This window comes from Pygocentrus nattereri, chromosome 22 (assembly GCF_015220715.1).
Source record: "Pygocentrus nattereri isolate fPygNat1 chromosome 22, fPygNat1.pri, whole genome shotgun sequence".
Classification (NCBI taxonomy): domain Eukaryota; kingdom Metazoa; phylum Chordata; class Actinopteri; order Characiformes; family Serrasalmidae; genus Pygocentrus; species Pygocentrus nattereri.
Window position 1 is genome coordinate 7,667,553 of NC_051232.1, and position 18,390 is coordinate 7,685,942.

Genomic DNA, 18,390 nt, shown 5'->3' on the forward strand with positions numbered 1-18,390 from the left:
CAAAGGTTCTACAGCGGTTTTAAGGTCTGATTGTGAAGCTTAAATCAGTTTCTCCAGGTGAAAAGTTGGTATTTGTACCTTTTCATAACCGAAAGTTTTAAAACAGAACAGTAGAATAAAAGCCTGGAGGCAAGGCGGGGTGTGTGGAGTCAGGACAGCTTAGAACGTATCATTTCAGTGGATGATGGTTCAGTTGTGATCTCTGACTGAAGGTACTGAGATGGACCCTTGAGGGGACCACCCCAGTGACGAGAAGGTCACTGCCCCAGTGACAGTTTCAGACCTTTATTTCTGAGAGTGTAGGTGGAGCTCAAAGTAACATAAGAGATCTGTACAGAACTTTTCGAGTTTCAGTAGTTATTGCGGAAATACCTGAAGCCATAAAGGATGTAATGATTGGTTGGACTCGAAAGTCCAATTCCATACGCCAGCTTCCAAAGAAGATGTTTTCCGTACAGTGTGTTTTTGAAGTTTAATGAAATCTAATTGCATGAAATAGACATTAACTGATTATAAAAGTGAATTAATATAAACAATATGTGCGGTAAATGAGGCAAAAAAAGTCAAGTAAAGTCAGGCAGTGGTGTGACGCTGCGCAACTGAAAGGGGTCTGCTAAGGGAGTTAGTCCTCCAAACAGTCCTCCTCCACCTGCTGACTCCAATAGCCGGCTTGTTATTCTGTTTGTGGTTAAAGACTGAATGTGAATTTGGCTCAAAATGATCCTTTACTGTGCTCAAGTCTGCACTTTGAGCAACATTTGTAACACATAAGACATATCAGCATTAAAAGCAGCCCTAAAGCCGTAGGTTTCAGAGCAAGTGGTCGTGAACCAGCTGCATAAAATTTGACCTACATAAAAAAACACACACATTTGAGAAGTGTGATCAGCCTCAGGGGCCGCTGCAACTGATAGCACAGTCAAAAGAGCGTGAAAATGAACAGGTGTGTGTGTGTACATGTGTTACCTCCCATGTGGATTCATGAGTGGTTCCAGTTTCAGAACTACTTTCGTTCAACTGCCCCTTTATTTCTCTGTCCTCCCTCCTCCATCACTCTATCTGATAACACTCTCCAGTGCCTGAGACCACTTCCACATATTTACTCAGGTTTCTTCATGGTCAAACCCCTGAAACACAGACCCCAGAGCATAAACTAACTCTCCAAAAGCTGAACCGCACCCAAAACTGTCTGCATTCAATTAACACACTGCTTTCCTGAGTTTCCAGGACAACATATCAAGTGTCTTAGTTGAAGAGCTCGCATGGGGAAGAAATCTGACACAGTTACTAACGGTGCCTTCAGATCGTCCTCACCAAGTGAGAAAACTGTCACACCATCAAAAACTACCGTTCATTTCTGTGGTCATCAGTGACTGGACAGTTGGCCTGAATTCACATAGAGTCACTGGTGATACGTCACTCATAAACCCAGGTAACATAGAACTGGCACAGGTTTACCACCCATATTTATGACCTAGTTATCCGCTAAGTTGACAAGTTTCTCAGGACTTTTCTGCGATGGCTTGCTAAGTCCATCCATCCATCCATCCATCCATCCATCCATCCATCCATCCATCCATCCATCTATCCATCCATCCATCCATCCATCCATCCATCCATTTTCTAAGCCGCTTCTCCGTCAGGGTCGCGGGGCTTGCTAAGTCGTATCAAACAAAAGCTGAGAACACAACAGCATTAAGGGAGAATGCAAATACGTTAAGTGATACTTTTTTTAAAATTCCACCTCTGCATTTAACCCATCCATGAACTGAAACACCACATACACGCACACACTAGGGGGCAGTGAGCACACTTGCCCAGAGCAGTGGGCAGCCCTATCCACAGCGCCTGGGGAGCAATTGGGGGTTAGGTGTCTTACTCAAGCGCACTCAAGCACTGGAGACTCACTGTAGAGCTGTATATTAGTGGGTAAGAAAGATCTCACACGGCTCTTTAACACAGCGCAGCTGTAACAGACGCCACTGAATGTACTTCTCTGTTCATCCAGTGTAGCAAGAAAAGGGTGTGAGGTGTTGTCCAGGATCTCTAGCAGCTTGTTGAGCGTCCTCTGTTCTGCTACAACCTCCAAAGAGTCCAGCTTGACTCCTACAACAGAGCCAGCCTTCCTGATAAGTTTATTTATTTTGTTCAGAGCACTTTTAATGCTGCTGCCCCAGAACACAACAGCATAGAATGGAGCACTCGCTACAGCAGACTGGTAGAGTCCAGAGGAGCTTAGTGCCCACACCAAAAGATCTCAGCCTCCTCAGGAAGAGGAAACGACTTTGGCCTCTTTTGTAAACTGCTAGAGTGTTACAGCTCCAGTCCAGCTTGGTGTCCAAGTGCACACCCAGATATCTGTATGTCCCAACCACTTCCACATCAACACCATCAATGGTGACTGCTGACAAGACAGGTTTGGACTTCCTGAAGTCCAGCACCATCTCCTTAGTCTTACTGATGTTTAGCTGCAGCTGGTTCAGCTTATACCAAGTCAGAGGTGTACAGGTTGAATAGGAATGGGGCTGATACAGTACCCAGAATTATAGAAATGCAGGTCAGGTCAGAATATTCAAGACAAATTTGCTTGTGTAAACATTAAGATCACTCCACTGACTCTTACGAGGACTGTTGGTGACTTTCTGTGGTGCTTTTGGCTGAACCACAGTGTGGAAAACACTTTATGCCACTCAAGCTTGTTAAAAGGGAACAAACTTATGTAATCGTGTTGCTTTTGCAATCTCCACCACCCCACCTCCTCCCGGGTTCCTCAGTCCTATGGCAGTCCTACCGAAGTCCAAAGTGGGGCTTCTTCTACTGTTACAATGTCAAGCTTCTCACAATAGAAGAACCTTTTTGGTGCCATATAGAACCCTTTGCAAAAAGGTTCTACATAGAACCATCTACAGCATAGTTTCCGTCAATCTGAAGAACGGTTTCATGACGCAAAGAAGCTTTTAATCATGCAAAGGGTTCTTTGAGTGTTCACAGTTCTGTATTGAACCATTTTCTTTGCTAAAGAACCCTTGAAGAACCATCTTTTTTTAAGTGTGTACCACAGATCAAAGTGGAGCTCCAGCCTTCAAGCACCAAGAAGCCGCAAACTCCAGCCCAAGTTCTCTCCCCTCCTTCAATCAGTCCCCACTTGTACTACCACCAGAGAACACTTAGAGAGGAGAATTCCTGCTCTGTAATGTATTCCGGGTTTCTTAAACACTAGGGGGCGCTGCTGAGTGAGCCCAAAATGAATGGGTTAAGATGGAGCATTTGAGTAAAATCATAGTTTATAAATTCTTAAACATTTTTAATGTGAAAGAAGAAAAACATTTCCTGAACACAGAGCAGCAAAAAAAAGTTTAACACCACTGTTATATTTTTAAGAGCTTTTAAACTCGAGCTCTAGGAGTTTAAAACGGCGCCTCATGTCCATTCATGACATCAGTGAGCACGGACAGCCAATGAGCTGCTCTGCTTGCCAACCAATTAGCATTCAGTAGCTGTAATGTTAGCGTCCTGCTGCCTAAAACCCGTTTGCTATAGTAAAAAATGGAAATATACAGGTGAGCTTTCTTTACTTTCTTACAGAAATACATCCTTCTACTTTCTAAACTTAAAGTTTTTAGCCATTGAGCTCCATTTACTCCCATTCATTGAAAACTCACTTGCCCTCTGCTGTTTTGCAGGCCTATTTTTGATATAATGAGGGAAATAGGAAGTGGCCAGGCTCCTCCTAAACCGGCTCTGCTACTACCACATGCTGAAGGAGTGGTCTGAACTTGCAAATATAACATCGGGCCCACTGTATTAAACGAGCAGGTGAGCAACCAACACCGTTGAAAAATGTCATTGGTCCATCCCTGCAACAGTATCAATCAAACACAAACAGCTAGTAATCAGAACTTGGTGCCATTATTTTCCAACTTTATGAGCTGACCATGACCTGAAACAGGCGTGTAGCCACAGGGCGGCTTGGGGGACCTAAGCCACCTCAATTTTGAAGATGAACCCAAAGGTGCTCATTTCTTGCACCCTTATGTCTTTTTTACCACCTTAAAGAAATGCAAGTAACCATCAAAGCTCTTCTTTTGATCATCATCAATTTAAAATGCATGGAATGATGCTTTTCAAAAATGCCCACAGGTGTCAGGGTGGAGAGATCGTTCCCCAGTGATAGACAACTCTTTTTCTGTCCATCTACGTGCCCAGGGCAATGAACAGCACAGACAAACACAAGCAAAGACTGGCAGTGAAAGCCAACATGATCTACAGCAGTATCACCCGAACAAAGGATGACAGACAGGGAGAGAACAGGGACAAAAGAGCATAGAAAATAGAGACTGGATGAACCCACCCAGGCTGAAAAAAGAACACGTAATAGAAGGATGAACACACCTTATGGCAGGTGTGTAAAACTGGTGACCTTCTGTTGCCAAAGTGCTACAGAGATCAGCGTTTACCCTCATCTAACGCTCTGAATTCAGTTCATGAAGGCCTTGCCAATTAGCTCATGAGCTGAATCAGGTGTGTTTAATGAAGCAATGTGTTGAAGTCTGCAGTGTTTTGGACTGCAAGGACTGGATCCTGACACATGTGCCTTGTGTGGAGTACACTGGTGTACAGAAAGGAGCCAAAGCTAGACCAACAACAGGGCTCAGTACGCGGAAAATATGACTAAGGGAAAAGGTTTCGGTCCAAGTGGAGAAACCATCATTGGATATTCGTTAGCCATAAATACTAACACACACAGTTCACACACAGTTCACTCCGTACACCATCCCAAAGCCATAATCTTGAAGAATCCAATCCAGTGGAAGTCAATGGATGGAAGGATTTGTAAAGAAAATAAATAAAGAAAACAGACAAATCAAACAAAGAAGTTGCTGATGTTCTCAGAAAAATGGACTGACCACCCCAGAGTCCAGACCTTGACATCACTAAATGGGATTAAAACGAGCTTCTAAGACTGAATTTGGAGGTGCTGAAAAACATCCCAGCAGAATGGAAGCTCCATTGTATCTCCAAAATAATAACTTTACAGGAGAGTACAAAAACACTCTTATCTTTCTATGAAAGTTAATGTAAAGAGATTTTATTCCCAGTGATTTTAGAGTGTTTCTATTGGTCCATGCAGCATGAAACACAACCTACAAAACAGCCAGTGAGTTTAAATGATGTAGAAAAATAAAAATCGAGCAAAAATGGAGATGCATGGTTTTCTTTGGACAGCGACGATATCTTGTACTAAATGGACGTTCAGACTGGAAATTAAACACGCTTCCTGACTTCCTGCACAATACTGTATGTCAGGGGTGTCCAAAGTCCAAATGCAGCCCACAGGCTGTTTTTAATTGGCTCGTGATTTGTGTTTTAAAGCGTGTGAGCCAGTATGCTGCAGTTCTTCTTTTCACCTGATGGTGGCAGCAGTACTGTAAGATCACAGTGTAATGTGTCACATTGTGGTAACGAAGTTAGCTAAAGCTTAAGAGCCTTTCTTCTCTGGGTGACCTGCAGCTTCATTTACTGACCCACATTTAGTCCAGACTGCAGCCATAAACTCAAACTCAACACTCAATCGTGAGCTGCAGCAAATGTGTGAGCCTCATACCTCAAAATGAATTTAATATTAATAAATATTAAGCAAAGCATGAACATTACAAAAAGCTAAAACAGCTGCAGCTCCCCGAGACTCACAGCGCTGACCTAGCCGGAGTGGTGGGCAGCCCTATCCACGGCGCTTGGGGAGCAGTTGGGGGTTAGGTGTCTTACTCGAGGGCACTACATGACGTACTGTTGGCTCAGAGGATCGAGCCAGCCACCTTTCAGTCACAGGGCTGGTTCCCTAACCTCCAGCCCACGACTGCCCCCAACATTAATGCTGTTTAATCTGCTTCTTAATTAATAAAGTGCTTTTCAAATTATGTTGCTGCATTTATTGGATATGTAAAGCACATTTTCTAACAAAAACCAAAAATGTATAGATTTTTTGTTTAGATAAATAATACTTTTGAAGTAAAGACTTGAATACAAATACAATTACTATATATGTTTTTTTGTTACTCATAAACAATGGAATTATTTGCTATAAGCACTTACAGATGCAAACTGCTCTGAGCAATTGAACAATAAAAGAAGCCTCGTGCATCTTTTATACAGTGATAGGAAACAAAGCAGCTCACAGAAAGCTCTGATCCTACGCATTTTGAGTCGTTCGTGAATAATATTTTGGCCCTCAGGTATTTTGACATGGGCCCTCTGGCTGGTTGATGGGCTTATAAGCAAGATATAAAGTTTCTGCAACAAAGGTTCTTAAGATTAGTTTCCACTAATTAATTTCCCATCACAAAGTCAAATAACACCTAATTTCCTGCTACAATCTTTCCACCCAACAATCTTGATGCCATGGCTGTACACTGCACATAACAACACAGACATCCAGAACAATAAATGCCATAAAGAACACAGTTGACTGAGACTACAGTATATACATTTATGACAGTAAATAAGTATGACTAATAAGTATGGACGAAGGGAAGAATAATGCTACCCAGATCTTCTGCACCCAAACAATCTTATGTAACAAAATAGGTTAAAAAAAACGAACGAAAAGGAAGCCCAATCCCAAACCAGCCAAAATTCCAGACATTCCAGACTCCGGAGTGCATCTGGTTTTCACACTAGATAGTGATTCATACATTCATACATACATACGCTCAGCCTCTCCTTACTGTTCCTATACTGTGGCTTAATGCCAGCTTACATTCTTTTTAGGAGACTCACTTTCAGTTCCCCCAAAGTTCAGTCTTAGAAGCTATTTGTTGATTTTCTGAAACAAACCCATTCAGTTGTGTTGAGGTCTGGACTCTGGGGTGGTCAGTCCATCGTTCAGCTTTTTTGTTTGATGTGTCCGTCTCCTTTTCTCAACGAGGTTCTTCGTGATCAGCTACACATCCTTTCAGACCCACTGTGGACGGTCAGTTCAATTTGATTTGATTCTTTTGATACAGTTCAATTGGATTTGATTCTTTTATTGCAGTTCAAGTTGATTAGATTTTTTTTGGTTGAGTGGATTTGAATTGATTCTTTTAATACAGTTCTATTCAATTTGTCAAAATAACTAATAAGTTTGTTATTCATTTTTCAGCTGAAAAGATTAAAAAAACCCAACTATTTTTCAGTTTTCAGTGAGTCACTCTTCCCTTTCCTTCCAGCTTATATTATTTGCAGGAGACTCACTTTCAGTTCCTCCAGAGTTCAGACTGAGAAGCTGGTTGATGATTTTCTGAAGTAGTCAAACCCATTCAGTGGTGTTGATGTCTGGACTCTGGGGTGGTCAGTCCATCGTTCAGCTTCTTTGTTCGATGTGTCCGTCTCCTTTTCTCAGTGAGGTTCTTCTTGATCAGCTACACATCCTTTCAGACCCACAGCTCTGAGTGGTCTTCTCACAGTGGAAGGATGGACAGAAACACCTGTGGATGTTTTCAGATCTGAAGCAGCTTGATCTTCTCCTCTCTCTCAGAAATCAAAGCTTTCAGTGCTGTTTATCTGATGGGAGCAGTTTTGGTGTCTAGCAGGTCTTCCAGGTGGTTGTTAGGAGCCACATTTTCTATGTAGATTTTAGTTGATTTTTGAACTCCAATTTTGGAAACTCCTGGAATTTTTTTCGTTGACTCTCTCCTTCATTATGCAAGTGGATCATCTCACATCTAACCTTCTCTAAAAATGAATAACTTTTTGACTGGAAATAAAATGAATGATGGGAGGTCTCTGAATTTTGCACAATGTCATATTTTACAGCGATGCAGACTGTTAAAAAGAGCTTGGTGGTATCTGAGTACAAGAGCCAGGCTGTTTGACTAAAGACATTATAGCTGTTCATCTGCACGGACATGGTGTGAATGCTCATTAATACTGTGTGAAAGCCGAAGACAGGAGGTGTCTAATCTGATTAACGGTGCTGCCAGTCAAGCACGGAATGTTTTTCAGGCCTACCTGCCACAAAAATAAGCTAACATTTCAAGCTGTAGTCAGAACTTAAATGACCAGAGCAGGATGAAAATAGTTCATAAATAGCTCATGGCTGGGACATACAGTTCTATGAAAAACCTTGCTTTTGGTGTAAATATGCTTATTTTCATCCTAAAGTGGTGCCATAGAGATTTTCAGGTTTAAAGTCTAGAAAAACTGCCGTCTGGTGACGTTTCTTGAAGGTGGGAGTAACTTCTGAAAACATGGGGTGGATTTTTGGGGGTGGGCTTTGAAGTTGTTTTTATTTTTTCTGGTAGCTGGTGAATTCAGAAGGAAAGGCGATAGCCAGCATTACTGCTAGGAATATTGCGTAGCCGTATAACTGTAGTAACTGTCTTCAAATCATGATTACAACAGAGAGAATGAATAACACTGCACAGAAATCGTAAGTTGGACGAGGAAGATAACGAGGGATAACCGACCTTGTAGTAAGGTCACTAATAGGCGGCCCACAGTCAGAATCGCTGTCTTATGCGGACCTGCATCTGTAACTGATTAACTATGGAGCATTCATTTTGACGGGGTGGTCTGATTTTAATCAGCGTATCATTTCTAGTCATTACAGTACTGATTTAGATTCACAGACCAATTACACAATAACATACGTTGTAAATGTTACATGTGACGCTACTCAGCCAAACAGATCTGTGCATTACGATGAGCTCTGAGGCTCAAGTGAGTGACGCCACTCAGGAGAGGGACGAGGAGAGAAACAGCAGTCAGAGAGGAAAGTGAGTCAGAGGGAAGTTATTCCACATGACGTGATCTAAAAAGAGAAAACTGACAGTAAATGTTGTTGAAATCTGACCGAACTGGACTTTATTTGATCTGATGTTCAGCTGTCGACTGTATAAAATGTAAATATTCCTACGTGGCTACTTCAGTAAACAGTATATGGCACTGAATCATGAAGAAGGTTAGATGTTATGATGTTCTGGACCTTCGCTTGAACTGGACCTTACTGACTTTGAATTAAAGACCTCTGCCTTACAGCATGTGGCTCTTCTATAGCACTGACCCTAAAAACCTTTTAGCACCTTTAGTTTTAAGATTGTAGAATGGAGAGAGAGACGCAGCAGCTCCAAATGACCATGTTCATATCTAAAATAAGTACTTTCTGCCGTCAGATAAAATGGGACACCAGTCACATTTTAGCCACTCGCTTCTGTCACACTGGTCGCACTGCTTCTTGTAGCAATCGAAATAGGAAGTAATCCCCAGTGCCGACTCGGCTGGTGTACAAAAATACCTCTCCTGAGCCGACAGACCACTCGGCGCTCTGTATCTGCTGCCGTTTCAGGGTCTTACTTCCCTGGGATCTGCAGCGCCTGTTGCAAGTGGTGAAGCTCATTCTAGGTTTCATAGACTCTGAATGGACCGATCACACGTTTCCTCCACTGTCTTGGTTATCGAGGTCACGCATTTCACATTCGCTTTGCTTATGTAACATGAATTTTCCATGTTAGCCTAGTTTTAAAGGAGGCATGCAGCTGCTGTCGGGCCTTCGCACTGCCAACACCCTCTGAAAGCAGGAAGGCTGCCGGCGCTGCACGCTACGTAAAGCGCCCTATTAAGCAGGCGGTTTATTAGCGGTGGTCCTTAGCAGATCAGAGTTACAGGGCAAGGCCGCACTGTCCCTCTGTCTAATTCGCTTCCACGTTAGCTAATTACTGCGTTTGACCCCGCCCCTTCATGCAAAACATGTATTTCTCCTCCCCTTTCAGTGCCCCACAGCATCAGATCAAAAGTCTTCTTAATAAGCCTTGCCAGACTCCACCTCTTTGCCCATCACACTCCACCCCTTTACACAAATTATGTTAGCCTGTGTTGCTTTCACTGCTACATGCCATCAGACCACGCCCCCTTTATTATGAGTCAAGCTGGGCTCCTCCTCTTCCCTTGTATACCTCTCCCCTTTGCAAACATCAAGTTTATACACACCCCGCCCTTTATACAAACTGTGTTTGCCTGCGACCCTTTCATTGCCACACTGCGTCCGGCCACGCCCCCTATTATGAGCCAAGCTGGGCTCCGCCTCTTTCATTGTAACATCCCTCCTCTTTACGCAAACCTTGTTTGTATCTGTCCCTTTCACTGCCACATGGCTTTAGACCACGCCCCCTTCATATGAGCCCGGATGGGCCCTGCCCCTTTCACTGTCATACCCCGCCCCCTTTACATAAATCATGTTTGACTCTACCTTTTTTGATGCACCATCTCATCAAACCCCGCCTCTTTTATTAGAAGCCCTCCGATTGCCTTTTTATAACAAGCTTTATTGAGGAATATTATTTCAATACAAACACATTTTCAGATTCACAAATCCTGTTTGTCTCCGCCCCTTTCACTGCTGCACCGCGCTGAACTGCGACCCTTAATTATAAACCAAATACAAATCACATACAGCCACGCCCCTCTGCCCCACCTCGGGAGGTCCCGCCCCATCTCGCTTGACCCCGCCCATTCGCCTCATCTTCATCTAAAACTCCGTATTATCATTGGAATAGACTCCTTTCAGCACGTGAGGTGTCAGCGACACTAACAGGACACCGCGGTCAGTCGCAGCTGCGCGTCCTGAGCACGAGCGCATCGAACAGCGGCTATTTCACACCCGCGCGGGTTCACAGCTGGACCGACCCACGCAGCAGCGCTAACAGCAGCTTATCGGTGAGACGAGTCATCAAAGACCAAATCACAGAGACCGAGACCCTTCAAACCCCCCAGAAACAAGGAAGAGCACAAACCTGCGGCGCGGAGAGGCGGAGCAGCGGAGAGCGCAGCTGCGGACTACAGACTGAGAGAGAGAGAGAGAGAGAGAGAGAGAGAGACACAGAGAGAGAGTGAGAGAAAGAGAGAGAGATAGAGAGCGTGTGTGAGAGAGAGAGAGAGAGAGAGAGAGAGAGAGAGAGAGCGCTGTTTTCCCCACCCTTCTTCCACCAAACCCCGCCCAGCCGCTCCAAAGGATCGGCTTAAATAGCCCTGCCTCCTGTTTTATGGATCCATATACGGATGGAAACAACTCTGTGAATGACAGGTGTACAAACCAATAGAGACCCCGTTTTCATACCAGCACTGGATTTAATTTATTTACTTTAGTTTTTGAGAGTAAATATGTGACGTATTATCTGGATTGTTATAAGATAAAAGTATATATGAACACAAATTAAGTACAAAGATCAAAAAATGAGAAAATACCATATAAAGTAAATAGAAAAAAATATATCATACACATGTACCATAGCAACAACTTAGTAAGCAGCAAGCAACCACCTGGGATAGCCTAGGAACCACGAGATACCATAGCAACCACCCAGCAATACCCTAGCAACCACATGGGACACCAGAGCAACCGTCTAGCAGTACCCTAGCAACCACATGAGATACCATAGTAACTGTGTAGCAAAACCCTTGCAACCACTTGGGGTTCCATAGCCAGCACTTAGAATACCCTAGCAACCTTTTGAGATTCCATAGCAACCACCTTAGCAACCCTTTGGGATAACATAGCAACACCATAGCAACCATCTTGGATACCACAGCAACTGCCTTGCAATACTATAGCAACCACCGGGAGTACCATAACAGCCTCCTCGCAACACTCTAGCAACCGCCTTGAATACCATAGCAACCGCCTAGTAATACCCTAGCAACAAGCTCGAGCTGCTCACTCTGCATTTTCTTCAGGAATTGCACTATTCGAGTTTTATATTAATGTTGGATTTTATTTCATTTTATTTTTGAAATAGACAGTAAATGTGTGATATACTGACTAAATAGGTGTGAGATAAATATCTAAAAATAAATGAGGTGTAAAAATATTAAAATATATAAGGTAGAAAGAAGCAGCTGCAGTTTCTTTTCCCTGAAATAAAGTCTTTCTGTATCTCAGGTTTTTCCACTGGTGAATGTGAAGGGGCAGCTGGGTGCTTCGGTTTGTTATTATAGGTTTATAGTGAAGAGTCCGCGCTCTGTCGCCCTCTAGCGGAGATACAGCACCACGCTGAGCTCCACCGCGCTCTGCCGCCCTCTAGCGGAGATACAGCACCATTACAGCTTCGCTATAGATGAACAGAGTAAAGCGCTGACTTCATTAAACAATAAAATTTATAAACCAGTCATCCTTTAAATACATCCTTTATTTAAAGGGCTCGTATCCTTCATTCATTCATATATATATATATAAATAAATATATATATATATATATATATATATATATATATATATATATATATATATATATATATAGTCTTTTTTGGGCTGAAATAGTTTTAAGTTGTGATTGACGGCTGGTTTGTTTTCACCCTGAATTTGCACCATTGGTTTTTATTACGACAGTAGACCAACTTCGGCAAACTGGATGTTCCAGATGTTTGAACGGAGCACTTCTGAGTAGCACAGTGGTCAGTGGAAGGTCCATTAAAGGGTTAACGTTTCCCAGCATGTGTGATGAGTCTCAGTGGTGGGATAAACTGGCCTCTCCTTGAACTGTGGACGCTGAATGATCTCAGCTGAAGTCCAGCTGAACTCGGTCAACACGCAAACCCAGAAACCCAGAAGCGCCACTGTTCTATCAGTCATCTATCACCACGGCAACGTGTACAGGCTGCAGGCCGCCATCCATCGCGTACTGTTCCCTCTTAAAAAAGATGCCTCTTTAAGGGTTATAAGGGTTCTTTAGCACAGAACCATGGCTATTATACAGAATCATTTGCATGCTTAAATGGTTCTTTGCATGGTAATCTGGTTCTTTAGATTTATGGAGAATGTATTGTATGTGGTTCTACAAAGAACCTTTTTTAAAAAGGGTTCTGCTACGGTCTTGATATCAAGCTTGTAAAAATAGGAGAACCCTTTTTGGTGCTATACAGAACCATTTAGTACCACATACAACACATCCTCCATCAATCTGAAGAACCGTTTCACCATGAGAAGCCTGCATGGTTCTATACAGAACTCTGGGTTCCAAACAGAACCAACACCTTTACTAAACAACCCTAGGAGGACCGTCTTCTCCAGCGTGACTTAAGATGTTTACTGAATTTCGGCTACGAGTTTTTAACGCAGTATTAAAATGAAACAGGCGGTCTTGCTTACTGCGCCTTTAAGAGTGAGGTATGCAAATGAGCTCTGCTCTGATTGGCTGCCTTGTATTGCGCCTCATACAAAAGCACTCCTTCTCAGTCTAAAGGGGAGGGGCTAAACTTGGCTGAACAGGCGTATAGATGCGCCGTGTTTTTGTGACATCACAAGACTTCAAAACTTTCCTGAGACTTTCCTGAACACCAGCCCTTTAATAACTCTTCGATTCGTCCTCCTGTATGAAATAATGTCTAGTCTATTTCATTCCTTTAACACGTGGCCTGTTTCGTTGGGTTGCCCTTGTTTTAAAAGTGTTCAGACGAGGCTTTACGTCAGAGCGAGACTTGGGCTGGTGCGACTGGACTGTGCCCGTTTGTTTGGCTCTCGGGGTCACCACGGGTCACCGCATCTCACAGGACAACGGACCGCCCGGAGACAGACATGCTGCCGAACATCAGCGGAAAACGCACGAAAGCGCACAGAACAGCACAACACACAACCGCGCTTTACACCGACTTACTCAGACACTTGTCGGGGGTGTGATATATACACTAATAACATTAATAATATTAATAATAATAATATTAATAATATATGAAAACGCTGCTTCGCTCTTTAAGGCCTGTAACGTAGAAACAGACGATACGTGTATAAATCCTTGGCAAACAAACTGCCCCGGTCTCCTGAAGTTGCCTCGCAGTGTAATTTCAGTGGCAGTGACGCTGACGCTCCACACGGTGGCGCTGTGGCACTAAGAACGGCGCTTGATCTCAATCAGACCAAACTTGAGCTCACGAAGCTTCTGATCTTCTTCTCGCTCCGTTTTCCGATCCAGCGTGAACGAAGAGCGTAACTGCGCCAGAACGCCACCGCGGCACCATTTAAGGTGGAGCGGAAAGTTCCAGAAGGAAGCAAGGTTCAGCCTCTTACTGAACTCTGTACCACAGTCCGCTACTGCTAGGGATAAGGGGATAAATACCACCATCATCATCATCATCATCATCATCATCATCATCATCACATATATCAAACACGACCTGCAGACATGGGATTATGGGTAGTAAGAAAGTGTAAACAGTAAGTTTGGGGCGTGGAGCGTCTAATCATTGCACTTACTTGCTTTATAAACAGCACAATTAAAACGTGCAGTTGAAATAAATCACAGGGTGAAATTAATTCTGCCACGTTTTTAATCAAAATAGATTGGAGTCCTCATCATCAAGGCAGTATGTTTACGTAAGATGCAATACAATTAGTGTCGCTTTATCTTCAGTGTATTCCGTTTGTGAGACAATGATTGGTTCAAATAAATAAATACATTAATTAACTATTGAAAACAACTGATTCTGTTTTTTAAAAGACGAAATCCTTTCTGTTTGTTCTATTTCTGTATTATGCAGTGTTCCAGCTGGAATCAGACTCAAAGGGGTTTGGTGTGCACTGGTTCAGACGTCTTTACAGTGGTGGTGAGAGGAACCAGACGTCACCATGGCTACAACACAGATATAGACACTTTATTTATCATCCAGAACCACCAGAGAACGTATACGAGTCTTCTGAGTTTATAGGGAATGCTGATGATGGAAAATAGTGGAAAATCTGGAATAATGAGTTTTCTTTGGGGACTATTTTGCCGCACAGCGCCCTGCATGTCTCCCTCCACCATGAATGGAGTTGAAGTTCTCTAAACTCTCATAAAACAGCGTCTCAGTCATCAGGCAGTGAATTCAGAACCAGTTCATGTAGGAACTTTCTGTGAGGAGCTTTTAGAGGGGGACGTCTGGTTCCCATCACCAGCACTGTGACTCAGTTTCTCTAGAACGGAACGTTTCACACCAAACCGCTCTGAACGACTCTGTTTACATTCTAACCACTGAATTAGACATTTAGAAAAATTGGTGGAATTCACCTTCAAGTAACCTGTTAGTTAAAATGTAAACCCCTGTGATTGAAGCACGAGCCTACATGGTAAAACAGCCGGGCTGCTTCACTGAAAACTCCACCGTTTTTTTAAGTGAGAGGTTTGGTGTGAAGTCTCCGTTCTCGGGAGACTTACCAAGTCATATCTGTTCACAGTGGTGGCGATAGGAACCAGACGTCCGCCTCTAAAAGCTCCCTCATGAAATGTTTTGGCTTAAAATATTTTTGAATCTATTCATTTTAGACAGATGGCTACATGATAGTGTTCTAAGGCAAAATAGTCCACAAAAAGAAAACTTTCATTTTCATATTTATGATGGTTCCATCATCAACATTCCATATAAACTCAGAAGACTGGTGTAGGTTCTCTGGTGGTTCTGGATAATAAATAAAATATCTATATCTGTGTTGTAGTCATGGCGACGTCTGGTTTCCATCACCACCACTGTAAAGACATCTGAACACCAATTTCACACCAAACCCTTCTGAGTGACTCTGAATGAAGGACTTGACTGTACAGAAATTTAGAAAATTTGGTGGAATTCCCCTTTAAGTTAAAACAATTAAAGTTTTCACAGTGCAGGACAGACACTGATGTTAAATTTCCAGCTTTGGGCTGATTTATAAACACTGCTTTTGTTCACCCAAATTAGAATTTCATTTATCTGATGTGATCAAAACTATTAAACTTACCGTCACCACACATTTTACACGGAGTTGAAAACAGGGCGTGAATAAACAGGTCAAATAAACAAGCCTAGATAATAACAACTCCAATAATACACACATCCCTGCTTTATTTCATCCCTACAGCTCGTCGTTATCTCCTTGGCTCCACCCACGCAGTGAAAGCTGTAGGGTCGCTGTGAGAAAGTTATAGGACTGTAATCAGACTGACATGCATGACTGCGCTCAGCTCCTCGCGCTCTCTCAGGTAGCCTCTCCTCCTTTTGTCCCCTATTCACACTGCTAGACCCTTCGCTTCGCTGCCCCGTGCTCGCGCGCGCGTGCGTGTGTATATGTGTGTGTGTGCGCGTGCAAGTTTCCCAGCTTTGCACGGCAATATTTCCCTCTGAACTAATCACTAATTCGGCGGGCCTTAACTCGGAAAAGCTGCTTTAAGTTACAGTTATTTACTTGTTTGTTTATTTATTTATTTATTCTTACAATTATTAACCGTTTTATATAAAAAATATAAATGACAGCGAAGAGCCTGTTGTGGTTTTAGCGAGTTAAGGATGGAAATATGTTGGAAGTTAAATTGTTTTAAGCGTGAACAGACGCCGCTCTCAAAACTAGACGTTGGAAAGAACGCGCAAAAAGCGCGCTGGCGCACATTTTACGCACGGGAATCGTCACAGCCAAACGTGGATCGTGCTAATTAATTTACTCGACATTCGACACCAAGGGCGTTGGAAATTCATGCCCGAATGTCGTTTCCAGCTTTGGTCGGTAAACACAGCGAGGACTGTTAAGGTAAAGGCGACCATAAACGGTGGATTCGGGCGCGTTTGGAGACGCGCGGTGGACACTTTGGTTTCCTGAGGTTTTGCGAAACCAAACCGGCGCATGTCGTGCATTTCATGATCCGGGGGAGATCCACGGCGGCTGCCCGCGCGCTGAGAGCTGGATTTAATGCGGCAGCGAGGGGCTAAATGTATTTCGGGGGCTGGAGAAAGCGGTTTACGCGCGCACCAGCGGCGCTTTCCGGCGGCTTTGGCGCTCGCTCCCCGCTACGAGGCCTCAGCCCGCCTTTCAGAAAAGTCAGAAACACTAAAACCTCCGCGGTTCATCTTCCCAAGCCCGCCTGCATCCCGTCTAGTGTTCAAGCCCACAATAATAGTAATGGGATTTTATGCTCTACTCCGCGCCACCGGTGCCTTTTCTCTCTCTCCACCGCTCCACATGCGCGTCCAGAAAAGGCGCCTTTATTCTCCTCCTTTAAAGCTCCGCATCTTTTATTTCTTCTTTCTTTTCTCTTTCTCTCTCTCTCTCTCTTTCCCCCTCCTCGTCGACGTGTTATTTTTGCTCAAACGGCGGCGGAGCAGCGGCGAGAGCGCGTGAGGGGCGCGCGCGCGCTGTGAGCCCCCACAAGCACAATGAGCGCGGTTTCTCCTCTTTTTTGTTGTTTAAAGAAAACAGCCGATTGTTGCTGGAAAATGTATTCAAGTATGAAAATAATGCCCTTTGTCGGGGGCAACCAACTCAAGCAACAACCCCACGGCCCCCCACCCCACCCCAACCCCCCTCGCACCAGCGTGGCACGGCCCCTTTTGTGCGCAGCGCGCGCGCGATTGTCTCGTTCGCTCTGATGACGCTGAGCGCGTCGAAACGCGCCGTTAATTGGATCAGAAAGCCTCCCCCCTCCTCCTCCTCCTCCTCCCCTTCGAGAAGAGAGAGAGAGAGTGAGAAAAGTTTGTTAAGTCTACCCCCTGAAATTAGGCAAATGAATAGCGTCGCGCGCAGGTGACGGGGAGACGGGGAGGGAGAATAATGCGCGCGCCGAGGGGAGGAGGCCCCAGCTGCGCGCGCGCCCCGCTTTCTCTTTCTCTCATTCGCTCCGTTTGTTCGAACATTTTAGGCCCAAATTGAAAGCATTCATTCCGCTCAATGGACTGTTTTTTTACAGCATAATAGGATACAAATTGAGCCGTGCGGCCTAAAGAGGATCCAGCGGTGGGTATCGCGAGCCTCCTGCGTGCGCGCGCGTTTCTGCGCCAGGGGGTCCGGGCAATGCACCGCGCACGCACACACACACACACACACACACACACACACACACACACACACACACACACACACACAAGCGTGCGCACACCTGCCCTGGACAAAAAGAAGTGAGGGAGCGTCAACAAACAACAGAAGAAAAGGAAAACAAAGAGGAAAGAGCGTGGACGTGTCACCGAGTCGCGTGAGAACAAACTGAGCAGTGGAGAGAGAGAGAGGGAGAGGGGGTCTCCCTCCTGCCCACCCTATTATTGGGCTTTACTAAGTTACTCCAGGGTCTTAAAACGCAGACACTTTTGCTTATGGGGGTGGGGGGTGATGGCTAGAGGCGCGAGCGTGGATAGAAGGTGAGAGAGAGAGAGAGAGAGAGAGAGAGAGAGTCAGAGAAAAGGTTTGGAGAGCCTTTGCCGCGCGCGCTCCGGTTCAGGTCGTTCCCGTGCAAAACGGGATCTCCTCAGTCCGATCACGTGTGGCCACGTGGGTTAACAAAACAGGTTTGCCACCCGCCCCCCCCAACACCCCCACGTCCACCACCACCTCCTCCGCCCTTGCAGGTTTCCACTGTTGCTTTAACTGATCCTAAGCGCGCGCATGCATCATCGCCTTTAATCCTATGGAATAATTTAGGGGGCCACGAA

At 44.3% G+C, this 18,390-nt stretch overlaps 1 protein-coding gene across 1 annotated transcript in view; it reads right to left on the minus strand.

Annotated features, from left to right (window-relative positions):
- acsl1a (acyl-CoA synthetase long chain family member 1a) overlaps window positions 1–10,896 on the minus strand; it is a 70,849-nt gene extending 59,953 nt beyond the window's left edge. Inside the window, exon 1 of the mRNA XM_037532976.1 lies at window positions 10,770–10,896. The gene's annotated coding sequence lies outside the window, so the exon portion shown is untranslated. The remainder of the gene's footprint in view (window positions 1–10,769) is intronic.
- Window positions 10,897–18,390: the final 7,494 nt, after the last annotated feature.